The sequence below is a fragment of the Dipodomys ordii genome, unplaced genomic scaffold (genome assembly GCF_000151885.1).
Source record: "Dipodomys ordii isolate 6190 unplaced genomic scaffold, Dord_2.0 Scaffold68, whole genome shotgun sequence".
Taxonomy (NCBI): Eukaryota; Metazoa; Chordata; class Mammalia; order Rodentia; family Heteromyidae; genus Dipodomys; species Dipodomys ordii.
Genome location: NW_012267284.1, coordinates 4,813,128 through 4,827,113, shown reverse-complemented (window position 1 = coordinate 4,827,113; position 13,986 = coordinate 4,813,128). Strand labels below are relative to the sequence as shown.

Here is a 13,986-nt window from a genome sequence, read left to right as displayed (position 1 = left end):
GCCCTGGGTTCAATTCCTCAGCACCACATAAGCAGAAAAAGCTGGAAGTGGTGCTGTGGCTCAAGTGGTAGAGCACTAGCCTTGAGCTGAAGAGCTGAGGTACAGCACCCAGGCCCAGAGTTCAAGCCCCACTAGCAACAACAAAAAAAAAAAAAGATTGGCGCACACACACAAGAAAGAAATGATTGTCAAGCTGATTTTGGCCCATGTAAAAGACTAAGGCATTTACAGTCTCTACCAGTAGCCAGAAGCTGAAATAAGGTGTATATGAATGTATTATCTGGAAGAGGACTTGGTGCCCACAGTTCTCAGGGTAAGATACTGTCTCTCCTGAGATAGAACACAGCTTTGTTTCTTGTACATGTTGGAATGCTTTGTTGAGACCCTCCTCTTCCTTATGAGTTCTCAGATAAAGCATTTCTCAGTTTGTTTTTCATTCTGCAGGGAACATTGGCTCTCTTTTGGTTTGGGGTAGGAAGAATGGTGGGTTTGAGAGATTTTAGGGAGATTTGGAAGTGATAATTCCAGAATATTTATTCTTAGGGTCAGACATTTTTCTTTCTGCTTTCCTGGAATCATCACTTTGCTTATGAATTCAGCAATATGCATAGAACTTTCTGGAAAGTTAGCCAGGGCCATGAGGTAGAGTTTTGGGAACTCTCAGGACGCAAATCTGAGAAAGAGACCATCAGACAGTGACAGTATAACCAGAGTAACTGAAGAATGTCTGTCTTGAAGTCTTAATGGAAACTGAGAATGTGAATGTGATTTTTGTAATCACCCAAGGCTCCCCCAGGTCATTTGTATTTGCTTTTTTTTGTCCTTTTCCACACATAGACTATTCCTGATCATTTTTCTTCTGGGACTAGGTCCTTTCTATCCTCTGTGACATTCAGTGTTGCTAGCTTTCTGCTAGTGAAATATAACCAAAATTCACATCTGTAACAAACTGGTTAATTACTTAAAAAAAAAAGAAAGAAAGAAAAAAGGCATCTGCAGCCGCCTGCAGTATCTGAAGGGATGTGTGAAGGGAATATAAATGAACTGGATCAGCTGTCAGTGCCAAGGCAGCTCCAGCTGTGATGGCAGATAGTTGGCACTTTATAAGCCACACTCTAATCGGGGGCCCAGCCAGTTAACTGGCTCCTGGGTGGAGCCAGGCCTCCACATTATCTAGAGATGAATGAAGCTTGGTTTTCTTGTTCCCATTATTAGGGAGGGCCTTTGTTCAGGAAGTGCTGTTGACAGGAACCAAATGTCTGGGTGACAAAAAGATTTTTAAGCCCAAGGATGAGGGCTCATTCACTGGAGTGGAAGTCCACGCTGAGTTGTTGAAGTCCAAAAAGAGGAGAGGAGGGGAGAAATCCTCTCCTCCACATGTAGTGTGACATGCTCTTTGCAAGGGGGTCTCTTGTTCCAAGAGAGGTTCTTGCTGAGATGCTTTGGGTTGTACCTCTATCAGTCCATCTTGGAGAGTGCCTGCCAGAGAGCCCTTGGCTCCTGCTGGTCCTCACAGTGACCATACAAAGTAGACACTGATGCCAGTCTCTGGTGGCTCACATCTATAAATCCTAGCTGCTCAGGATTGTGATTCAAAGCCAGCCCAGGCTGGCAGAAAAGTTCATGTGAGACTCATAGAGGTAAGAGTCTTAACCACCAGAAAATCGGAAGTGGGACTCATAGTAGTAGAGCACCAGCCTTGAACAAAAGAGCTCAGGAACAGCACCCAGGCCAACAGTTCAAGCCCCACAACCCAAGGGGAGGGGTGGCACAGGGGAGTAGACACTGAAGTTTAATGTTAGGTAATTGCCAACAGTGGTACTTGCCTTGTTATGGCCCCAAGGTAGATCCCAAGCACCATGTCTGCAGTCCATCCTTCCTTCCATGAGCTATTGAGCAGAACTTACATTGAGCACAGTGGTTTCAGAATCTCAGTTTTTATCTAGTATTTTCATCAGTTTTCTCTTTTTTAAGTTTTTCTGTAGTAAAAAGCACCATATTTCGGTCTGCAATGGGTTTCTTAATCTTAGAAGTGGTTTGACTAATAACTATACACATGAGCACACCCTTATCCGGTATCTTAGTGCCCACCTCCATGCATACCCAGAACAGAGAACCTAGTCACTTCAGCAGATGTTTATTTCCAAAAGGATAGAAGGCTACAGTGGGCAAGATTGCTTCTCTCTCTTCCCATTCTACTTACCCATTAAAATTGAATTAATACTGTTTACAGTGACTTTTTTTTTTCTCTCTACTGAAGTATGAACTCAGAGCTGGGCACTTGCTAGATAGATACCCTGCCACTTGAGCCACACCTCTAGCCCTATAGTGACTAAAAGGGAGGGATCTAACTACCCGAATAAAAAGTTGATTGAATCCTTCATACTAAAGAAACACTTTTGTAGGCTGTGAATGTGGCTTAGTGATAGAGTGCTTGCTTAGCATGTATGAAGCCCTGGGTTTGGTTCCTCAGTACCATATAAACAGAAAAGGCTAGAAATGGCCCTGTGGCTCAAGTGATAGAGTACTAGCCTTAAGCAAAAGAAGCTCAGGAGCCAGAAGCCGGTGGCTCACACCTGTAATCCTAGCTGCTCAGGAGGCTGAGATCTGAGGATCAAGGTTCAAAGTCAGCCTGGGCAGGAAAGTCCATCAGACTCTTATCTCAAATTAACTACCAGAAAACCAGAAGTGGCTCTGTGGCTCAAGCGGTAGAGTGCTAGCCTTGAGCTGAAGAACTGAGGGACAGTGCCCAGGCCCAGAGTTCAGGCCCCACCACCAACCAAAAAAAAAAAAGGTTTGTTTTCTATTTTATCTACTTCATCCCATGATAGGAAACACTGAGTAGAAAAGCAACTATCACTGGGCACCTGTATTCCTAGCTAGCTACTCAGGAAGTTGAGATCTGAGGTTCATGGTTCAAAGTCAATCCAGGCAGGAAAATGAGACTCTTATCTACAATTACCTACCAAAAAAAAAAAGCGAGAAGTGGAGTAGTGGCTCAAGTGGTAGAGTACTATTCTTGAGCTCAGGAACAGTGCCTAGTCCCTGAATTCAAACCTCTGGACCTGCACCAAGAAAAGAAAAGGAAAAAACAAAAACAACTATCTCACTCTGTTGGCCCTCTGCAGAGCTGCTATAGCTCTTGGGTTTCTCTCCTTAAAGAACTTAGAGGCTGACTTTGTGGCAGAGCGCATGTCAACCTGATCACATTTCTGAGCCACGGCTGTCTAGACAGGCTCAGTGGTCAGCGGGGACTCTGAGAAATCTAAGGACCTAGTAGCAACTGGTCTGAGCCTCAGCTGTTTTCTCGCCTTCCTGATCTCCAGGAATTTGGCATTACTCTGCCTTGTCCTCAAGAGAATGTTCTGGTACTTCTCTCATGCCCAGGAAGCTGGGTGATGGTTAAAATATATCATTTCCCAGGAGACAAATTACATAATCTTCTGTTGTGTTCAGATGAGATCTTGTTTTTCTCTTTGTCAACATTGCTTGGGACTTGGCTTTCTTGTGAGTTCTCTTTTATATGGGGAGTTGTATTTAAGACCAGGGGTGAGCAGTGGTCTGGGCATTGATGTGCTTGCTGCTCTGTGTCCAGCTTTGTGCTGAGTACTGTGCAGTCATAATCATTAGTGAAGTACATGGCAGTCACCTACCTGCAGCCTTGAAAATAACAGCATGGTGGTTAACCTGAGAGGCTTTTACATTTTAGCCTGTTTATGCTTTAACTCTAGCTTCTTTAGTAGCATGACCTAAAAATTCCCCCAGCTATATGAGAACAGTCATACTTACCTTTGAGTAGTGCCAGGTGTGGTGGCTCATACTTGTAGTCTTAGGTACTTGGAAGACTAAGATAAGAATAGAAGGATTTACAGTTTGAGGCTAGCCTGAGCATTTAAGTTGATAAGACCTCTTCTAAAACCGTAATTGGGTTTAGTGGCATGCACCTGTCACTCAATACTACCTAGGAGGCTAAGGTTGGCAGGATCATGATTCCAAAAAGAACAACAAAAAGGGGAAAAAAAAAAAAAGCTGGAAGCTGGTGGCTCATTCCTGTAGTTCCAGCTACTCTGGAGGCTGAGATCTGAGGATCACAGTTCAAAGCCAACCTAGGCTCTTAACTTCCAATTACCCACCAGAAAATCAGAAGTGGTGCTGTTGCTCAAAGTGGTAGAGCACTAGCCTTGAGCAAAAGAGCTCAGGGACAGCTTCCAGGGCCTGAGTTCAAGCCCCATGACTGACCAAAAAAACAAAATCTCATTGGAAGGAAACTGAACAACCTAGCAGCTATGGAAAGCCTAAATAGGTAGATTGAGGTCCAGGACCACACCCAGGCAGGAAACAAGTTCCTGTCTCAAAAATAACCATACAATGAGCCAACGAGCAGCTCCTCTGCACTCCTAGGGACACCAGTCCACACCATGGCGGGTTCCGAGTGCTACTTGGCCCCTGGCTGCTGGACAGCCTGCACCAACTACTAGCATACTCTAAAGGGACTTCTGTTCGCGGAGATTTTATTCTGCCTGGTGATTCTGATTTGCTTCAGTGCTTCTACATCAGCATATTCCTCCCTGTTGGTGATTGAAATTATCATTGCTGCTGTCCTGTTTGTCATCTATATGTGTGACTGGTACACCAAGATACCATTCATCAACTGGCCCTGGAGTGATTTCTTCTGAGCCCCCATATCTGCCATCCTCTACCTGGTCACCTCCATTGTGGTCCTTGTTGAGAGGGAAGGCCATTCCAAAATCACTGCTGGAGTACTGGGCCTAATAGCTACTTTACTTTTTGGCTATGATGCCTACTTCACCTTCCTTCTTTGGCAGCAAAGACACACAGCAGCCCCCACAGACCCCACAGATGGTCCCATGTAGGTGAACTTCACTCACTGCGCTCTGCAAATCACTCCTCTATAGGAAAAACTCCTCTCAGCCCACAACACTCCCAGCCAAGCAACTCTTCAGCCCCCTGTTAAGATAAAAGTGCCTTTATTGGGAGGATTTTTTCTACGAGTCTGATAATCAACCTTCCTGGGTGTAATCACCTTTATGAGTATGCCCAGGACCTCCTCCCTTCTGCCAGCATCCAGAAGGAGACACCAGCTAGCTCTGCCCACATAAGCTACAAAATGAGGGAGGTGGGTATCTGATTACTGAGTGACCCACTTCAAATAACCTCAGTGTGAGAGATGGGCTGTAGAGGGACAAATAAATAATAAATGATTATTAAAGATCTGTAAAAAAATAATAATAACCATACAACAGAGCTAGAGCCACACATTGTTCAGTACCTGACAGCAAGCCTGAAACCCTCAGTTCAAATCCCAATAACATGGCTGGGAAGGTGGCTCAGTGGTAGAGTGTTTGCCTTGCATTCATGAGGCACTTGGGTTTGATTCCTCAGCACCATATAAGCAGGAAAAGCGAGAAGTGGTGCTGTAGCTCAAGTGGAAGAGCACTAGCCTTGAGCTGAAGACCTCAGGGACAGTGCCCAGGCCCAGAGTTCAAGCCCCACAACCGACCAAAAAAAAAAAAATCCCAATAACAGTTATAAAAAGTAAAAGGCGGGGCTGGGAAGGTGGCTCAGTGGTAGAGTGCTTGCCTTGCATGCCTGAGTCCCTGGGTTCGATTCCTCAGTATCACATAAACAAAAAGAAAAAAGCCGGAAGTGGCGCTGTGGCTCAAGTGCTAGAGTGCTAGCCTTGAACTGAAGAGCTGAGGGACAGCGCCCAGGCCCTGAGTTCAGGCCCCACAACCGGACCCAAAAAAAAAAAAAAAAGTAAAAGGCTTCGGTGGCTCACACCTGTAAATCCTAGCTACTCAGGAGGCGAAGATTTGAGGGACACAGTTCAAAGCCAGCCCAGGCAGGAAAGTCCATGAGCTTATCTACAGTTAACCACCAGAAAACTAGAAGTGGCACTGTGGCTCACATGGTAGAGCACTTGCCTTGAGCAGAAGAGCTCAGGGGCAGCCCAGGTCCAGAGTTCAAGCCCCATGAATGACAAAAAAAAAAAAGTAAAAAGTACAGTGTAAGTGCAACATAGTCTAGTCCAGTGCCTTGTGCTTCATGTCACTAAACAAAAAATAACTGAAGAGACTGATGCTGACCCCAAATTCAGGATGGGCAGACACAGGTGATAAAAGGACTTCCTAAAGCTGCTATGATACCACAGAATTCTTCTAAACTAAGTAGATATAAAACACCTTTGGGGAACAAAATAACGTATCATGTCATGTACTCGAAACGTTCATTTCTTACCAGCACTCCAGTGTGATATAAAGTATAAGGGATCAGCTTTTTGTTGTTGTTGTTTGGTTTTTTGAGATTAAGGTCCTGTATCCCCAGGCTGGCATTGAACTCAAAATCTTACTGCCTCAGCTGGGATTTCAGGTGTGCACCACCACACCTGATGGGGATACTTTTGCAGCTCATTTTTTGCCAACAAATACATGAAATAATCTCTATGTTCTATAAACAGTTGCATATGAGTTGCTCTCTGCTGGTTTTTTGACGTCGGTACTTCTGACATCAGCTTGACTATGCCCCTCCTCAAAGTTCTCAGGAGTTTTTCATCCATACTCAGGACTGGAATCTCAGGGAATAATAGTTTTTAAAATGATATAGGAATGACCTCAAAACAAAATCAGTGGCACATTTTGTTAGAGAAATCAGAATTAGTCACAGAGTAGTGATTAAAATGTGTGATTTGTCTCTATGACTCATTTGTAATGGCTTTTTGACTTACTGGCCCTGACCTTTGTTTACTCAGTCCTAGCCACCACACTTGCCCTAACAGGAGCTAGTGATAAGAGCAATGTGCTCACCTCTTACTGTCCCTGGAGTGTTAGGACGTACTTGCCTCTCAGTACTTAAAAATATTGTGGATTTTTTTTAAGGTTTTGCTTTATTAAAACAGATTTTCTGCTGACGTAGGTGGCTCATGCCTGTAATCCTAGCTACTCAGGAGGCTGAGATCTGAGGATCCCAGTTCAAAGCCAGCCCAGGCAGGAGAAAGTCTGAGAGACTCTTATCTCCAATTAACCACCAGAAAACTGGAAGTGGCACTGTGGCTCAAGCGGTAGAGCACTCACTGTGAGCTGAAGAGCTCAGGGATAGCACCCAGGCTGTTCAAGCCCCATAACCAACCCAGAAAAAAAAAAACAAAACATATTCTGACTTGTTCCATGCTTTTTGTGATCTCCAGTTAGTATCACTCATCAGACTCATTGCAGCCTCATCTTATTGGCAAGTTCTATGTGGCTCCTAAGCTTTCAGTGGCTCTTTTAGAAACCACTCACCATTTATTTAGCCCTTTTATATGTTTTGCTAAAATAACTTGATGGCATTTTTCTATGCCTGTGTTCTCCCTGGAGAAAAGATATATTTTGATTCTGCTTTTTAAAATCTCACATTAAAAATCCCTCAAGAATTGATATCTACAAAATATCTTTTTATAAGAGTGGTTTATCCTTCCTTTCATCTTTACACTAATTGTGTATTTCTGTTGTCAGCATTTACTTTGTTTTAGTGATCTCATTGGGATGTCCTTGAGAAAAGGCACTGTGTGAGATAGTACGCATGCGCATGCAGGCATCTTGTGCTTGTATGTTGAAGTGCTGGGTGATCATGTCCCCTCTTTGCATTCCTAGCACAGAGCACTGCAGGGTTTCTAGCCTTGCCAGGTAGAAGAGAAGTTGTTGCTAGGGCAACACCACCAGCATGAAAACTCCCCATCCAGTGGGTGTCTGTCAAGACACAGCAATGTAGAAGGAGAATATGTAGCAAAGGGGAATGTTCAGAGCATTGAGCAGAATTAGAGCAAAGCCAGGCCAGAGCTGTTGAGTGCTATTTCTTGTGTTTTCTGTTGAATTCAAGGTCCTTTCCCAATTGCAGTGTGGTAACGAAGAAATAGAAATGGCCTTTTACTCCTTAGTATCCTCTCTGACTTTTGAAACAAGGGAACCAAGAATAAGGAAGACTTTGTTATCTCTTTAATCCCCAGAGGTAGCTTGCCCACAGACCACAATTTAAAATGAGAGTCTATGTCAGCGGCCACAACATTCTATCACCTAGGTTCAGAAAACCCCGCTGCCTGTCACAGCAGGCAAAGGCACCAATTCCTGCTGCCTCTTTGAAATTAGATTACACTTGTGTGCTCTGTGTCTGTACTACATGCTAATGTCCCCTGAGAAAATAGACTCAAAGTAACCTTGGTAACTCAGAGGAGTAAAGAGAAACAAAATCCAATGGGCTGAGGTCAATGCTGAAGGAGCTCAGTGAAACAGCTAGTGGCAGCACCTCAGATAATCAAAGTAAATGCTGTCAGAATTCCTGGTGTTAGGGATTTGGCATCATCCTTAGCACAGGCTGAAGTCCAGGGACCTGGTAATTGTACCTAACTGGGTGGTTCCTAGGGGCCTTGTACTCTTATCTGCTCAGAGTCATACACCAGCAGGTGCCAGATCTTGGACCTGAGTTACTTGCGTGTTTTTAGGTGTGGTCTTGGTATGCTAGGATACTTTTCAGAGGCCTTATCTTTTGGAGATAAAAACTAAAATGTTTATAAATGAAAGAATTAATCTGGAATTTGCTTCAAAATTATGCCAAGGTAGGGGGATAGAGGAGGCTGAAAGATGGACTAGGATTGGCTTTGAGTTGATCATTGTTACCTATGAGTGATGGGTACATGGGATTCTTAACATACCTTCTTTTGTATATGCCTAAAGCTTACCATAATAACAAAAAAAAAAAACACACAAAAACGAGAGGCTTTAGAGGTGTAGCTTAGTAGTAGCTCAGGATTTATTTACCATGTCCAAAACTAAATAACACCAAGTCTTCTGGTATTAGCTGTCTCTGCCCTTGTACCTGCTTTGCTTTGCTGATGTGAGGAGGGTGTATTATTCCTGGGAATTAAAAATGTCCTTTTGGAAGGCTGTATTGATTTTTTTTAAGAAGTGAGAAAATTTGTAACATAACAGGAAAATACCAGTGGAAAAGTAAAGGACTGTCATCCTCGTAGAAGGAAGGTTCTGTGTGTATCGTTTCTGTTTGTAAAGAACCTTCTATATGAGGAGACCTAGTATTCTCTGACACTCCTCCCCCTAGGGAAACTAACAAAAATGACATTTGAATCTGTGATGGCTGTTTAGGTCTTAATGTAGCCAGTGAAAGATGGCACTAAGTGCAGTCTGCAGTCCATTACAACATCTCTTCCCCCCAGCAGCTGCAACAGCTGCTGCTGCAACAGCTGCTCCTGATCCTGCTCCTGATCCTCTGGTACCAACTCCAACAGACTGTCGTGGGGACAGTTAGAAGAGAGACCAAATGACCTATCAGTGTCCTTCCAAACTAAATTTGTTGATTTCTAGAAAACTGAAGATTTTCAGCCTGAGATTGGCATTTGATTTTCAAAAAAGAAATAGACTAAGAGATTCTCAGATCAAATCCCTATAGCCTCATAAAAGCACTTTTTTCTTTTTAGTTTTATTTCCCATCAGAGGCTCTTGAAAAGCATTTTAAATTTCAAAAGCTTTCTATGTCTAAGAAGCTGATCCGGGTTCTAGCTGAAAGCAAATGAAATAGATCACAATTTTTTCTTCTCTTTGACTACAGCTTGTCCTGTGGTCTTCTTCCAAGTTCTTTCACCTCCATGAAAATCTCCCCTTCACCCTCAAGACCAGTACCTGCTCTTTATTAACACTCTCTTTCTCTCTCTAACATTCTCTCTTTCTCTCTCTCTGTCTGTCTGTCTCTACTCTGTCCCCTCTCTCTCTGTCTCTCTCTCTCTCTTTCTCTCTCTCTCTTTCTCAGTCTCCAGCATGTAACTCTCCTCCAGGTGAGCACCTCCCTTCTTCCTAACCCTTGGGCCCTGATCACTACTACTACCACTTTGCCCTGCTATCAATTCTTAATCTTTTTCTGGACCCATTCTTCCTTAGGACTTTTGCCCAGCCATAAAAGTAAGCAAGGCTCCTGCCTCTTCTACTTCTTAGCCTTTTTCTCATCTTAACACAGACATCCACTGCTCCCTCAGTATAGGCTTTATGAGTCTCTGTTCTGCTTTCAATTTGGTCATTCATTCAGCAGCTACTTAATTAGAGAAGCTGTTCCAGAAGTAATATAGAAAGGTCAACCTTGGCCCTAACTTAGTCTAGGAAAATGCCAACTCATCCAGACAGTTAAACGATGAAGGATAGGAGGTAGAATCTGAGGAAGAAAGGATTACTTGAATTCAGCTGAGGAATAGATTACTGCAAATGAGATGGCCTTGGCCTGATCTAATGGGTGGAGACAGGGAGAATTTTACTTTGGGGCCAGAGAATGACATAAGTCAAACTGTGTACAGGGTCAGCCAGTGGACATAAGACCAGAGCAGATAGAAGGAAGAATAGGAAGATAAATCATCCCCAGATTGTAGAGGACTTCACAATGCAGAACAAGGAGTGTGAATTTGACGCTAGAGAACCCAAGGTGCTGGCATGGGCCTAACACAGTAACAGTGAGCTCACCTGCTGCTTTGAGGATAATCCTTGCCAATCCATGAGAGGGAAGGGGCATTGGGAGAAGCAGAATGAGAACAGTGGGAGCTACCATACCTTCTTAGAGTAGTTACTACCATGCAAACCATTTCTAGTAACCTGGGGTCCACAGTTCTCCTGCAGTCCCCCATGAACCAATCCTCATTCTGAAGCCCACTCATACAAAGCTGTAACTATTTGCAGCCACTCTACCATTTTCCAGAAGGCTGAAGTTGGATTAGAAGCTTCAGCCTTTGAGAGCTGGCCTAAGAATGGTCAAGATGGACTCTAGAGATGGACAGAAAAGAAAGCTTTAAGGGCAAACAAGTGAACAAGCCAGTCCATGGCCGTCAGAGCCAAGTTCTCAAGACACATATGTCCAGTACCTCCTCCCACCCTTCCCTGCCATTGCTCCTCCTTTTTATGGCTTCCTGTGGCTTACTGTTCCAGGAGCAGATCATTTGGCAGTTGGTGCTTTGCTGTAATTCCACAGCCCAGCATATTTTTTTAGTCCTTGGGTGCTTTAAATATGAAAGAAACTGTGTTAATCATCACAAGTTTTTTCCCCACTCATTTAAAAAGGCTTGTTTTCCAGCCGAAAGTATGTTGGATAAGCTTAATTTCTCTCACTCAGATAAGCTTAATTTCTCTAACTCTTGATGTGCATACAGAGAATTGCTTAATTCTCCTTTTGCAACATGTTTCCCCAGCTGCTGGGAAGCCTGCTTTTTCTCCATGGGCCTCCCAACAGAAATGCAAACAATTTAAGGCACTGTGATACAAACTGCTGTCCTACTAACAAACACATGGGTGACAGACATCCATATGTTTTCTTGGGATAGGCTTATCTGAAGTTAGTAGCTGTTTTCTGAGCCCTCCATGCCTCATTACAGACAGGGAACAAGACTCTACTGGTCATGTGAGTGACCTCCCTGCTCAGCTCTAGCCCCTATACTCTTTGACAAGGAATCAAGGGTCTGTTCCTCTAGCACAGTGCCTGGAATTGGGTTTGGGGGGCACCTCTGTCTTCTAAAAAGAGCATTTCCACAAAACTAGTGCTCACTGCTCCTAAACAGCAGGCAGGGAAGGAAGGATGCATCTGGGAGCAATTGGCCAGGTTTGTTTTCTCCTGTCCAAGAGTGACAGAGGGGAAAACACTCTCTACTGTGGCTGCCAAAACCACAACAAATGACAACTTTCCGTTCTGTCATCTCTCTCAGCTCCACTGCTGGGCAAGCAATTCATTTTTCTACCATAAAAGGGCAACAAGACTTGTCTATAGCCACTGAGCCTTCTGCACTGCAGGGAGAAAGCAGAAGACCAACAGTAAGAGCCACTTTCACAGGAATCAAGCCTCAGTCAATCTGGGCTCCAGGGCAACAGGTAACCATAGTGCCAAAGGAGAGCAAGGTATACCCTTGGTCCAGGCCCTCAGACTGGGGCATGTGGGCCAAGGACAGGCAGCAGTGTCATTCTCAGCTTCCATTCATCTAGAGGGACACATATGGATATGTGAAGCCTCCCCAGGTCGTTCTATAATGTTGACACTTGGTTCTCTATAATTATAATGTGGACTTAGATTATACCCCACTGTTGATCAGTGAGCTCAGAGATAATTCAACTTTCATCTTTTGATTATTTGTGAACTTAGGTTCAGCATTGGCCCTCTTAATTTGTCCCCATTAATGTACAGTTTGACTCATTTAAAGGTGAGTACTGGGAACTTTGATTAATAGAATTCCAAGTCTTAATTTATGGACCTTAATTGGTGTTGCTCAAACCAGGGTATTTAAGGAAGTACATAATCTTTGTAGTGTTACCTACAAAACCCACAGGTCCTTTAGGTGATTGTAAATAACTGTTCGAACTGTTCAGAATCAACACAGGAGTAATAAGGGAAAAAAAGCTTACCTTTTTAACATTAGAATATTGAGACAGTAGCTACATAATTCCTACCCTATGTACCCTGATAACGTGGCCAGGATGATATTCCAACACAAACTGGGCAGGTGTCTGAAAGGGAAAGCTGTTTCAGCAGGTTCTTGCTGTGTCTGCATCTTGCAAATGTTCTCCTATAAAGAAATGAAATTTAATCTCCAGTGACACCAGAAAAGGATTGGGAGGGGGGATGGAGAGGAAGGAAAGAATGAAGGAAGGCAGGAAGGAAGGAAAGAAGGAAGGAAGAAGTTTACTTTGTCATTTAAACTTACCTTTATTTTAACTGCACATCTGATTTCATAGCTGAAGCTGAAACTGAGTGTAGCACATTCCTGAGGGAATAAAAATCCTATCCAATAATCTTGCTGATCTGGAAAGTTGGGAGAGAAAGCAGGACTCTTCAAGGTTGTATGTTTGAATGTTGGTACCAGGCAGTGCTGGTTGGTAGAGCTCTAGGCTCACAAGCTCAGATTCAGCAATGACTCACACGTCATTCCTGAAAGAGAGGATCATTAAATGGAAGCAGCTGAAGCAGGCTCAGTGGAGTGAGGCCTGTGGAAGTGCATGTCTGGACCTTCTGTCCACACTGCAGGACCATGCCAAAGCCTTGCTACACTAGGTAAGAAAGCCACTATGCAAGCAGCCTTACAATGTGAAGTTTAAAAAGCTCTTTTTTTGGTAAGATGTCTTGATTTCTTTCTCACTTGGCTAAAAGTGAATTTTCCAATCGATGGAAGAACTGACTGGCATGACCCTTGGCCTTTTTGGGGGCTGTTGTGGAATGTAAGGGTTGTACCCATGGAGAGTCATCTCACTGCTTCCCAAGCCCTCTTTGCTTGTGGAAATCTGGGAAGCACTTTTTGTCAGGGACAAGTACATCTGTTGCAGAATAATTATTAATTGTAATTAGTTGTAATCTTTAAGGCTAATTTCTCAAGCACATAGCATTTCCATCTTGGTCAGAGAATCTATTCTTGCCCATCTATCACTGTCTTTGCATGCCTGGGCATCCTGGCCATGTGTCCAGCTTAAGAGACATCAGTGGACTTGCTTCCTAATTTGGTCACAGCATGCTTCAGGCAGTGTTGCCTAACTTGAGAAAAACACAAACACTGGGAGTATCTCCCACGTAGCAAAGGGGGAAATTCCTCTTATCAAAAGATCTACAGTTCCCTTCTTACTTCCTCTAAAAAGAGGAAGAAACTCTTAGAGAGGTTGTAGCTTGCTTTGAAGTTCCCTCTAAGGTTGGCTGTTGCCTAACTAGTTCCTGCTTTTCCCTTTCTTATCCTTCTTAATGCCTACAACATGTGAAAAGTTCATTTTATACTTAGAAATATCCAATTGGCCGGCAAGGCGCTGGTGGCTCACGCCTGTAATCCTAGCTACTCAGGAGGCTGAGATCTGAGGATCGAGGTTCAAAGCCTGCCTGGGCAGGAGAGACCGTGAGACTCCTATCTCCAATAAACCACCAGAAAACCGGAAGTGGCGCTGTAGCTCAAGTGGTAGAGCGCTCGCCTTGAGCTGAAGA

General features: G+C 43.8%; 1 protein-coding gene and 1 pseudogene across 1 annotated transcript in view; both read left to right on the top strand.

Annotated features, from left to right (window-relative positions):
• Positions 1-13,986, top strand: part of Rnf216 (ring finger protein 216) — a 102,389-nt gene that overhangs the window by 42,643 nt on the left and 45,760 nt on the right. The window lies entirely within an intron of this gene.
• Positions 4,419-4,917, top strand: LOC105990987 (annotated as a pseudogene).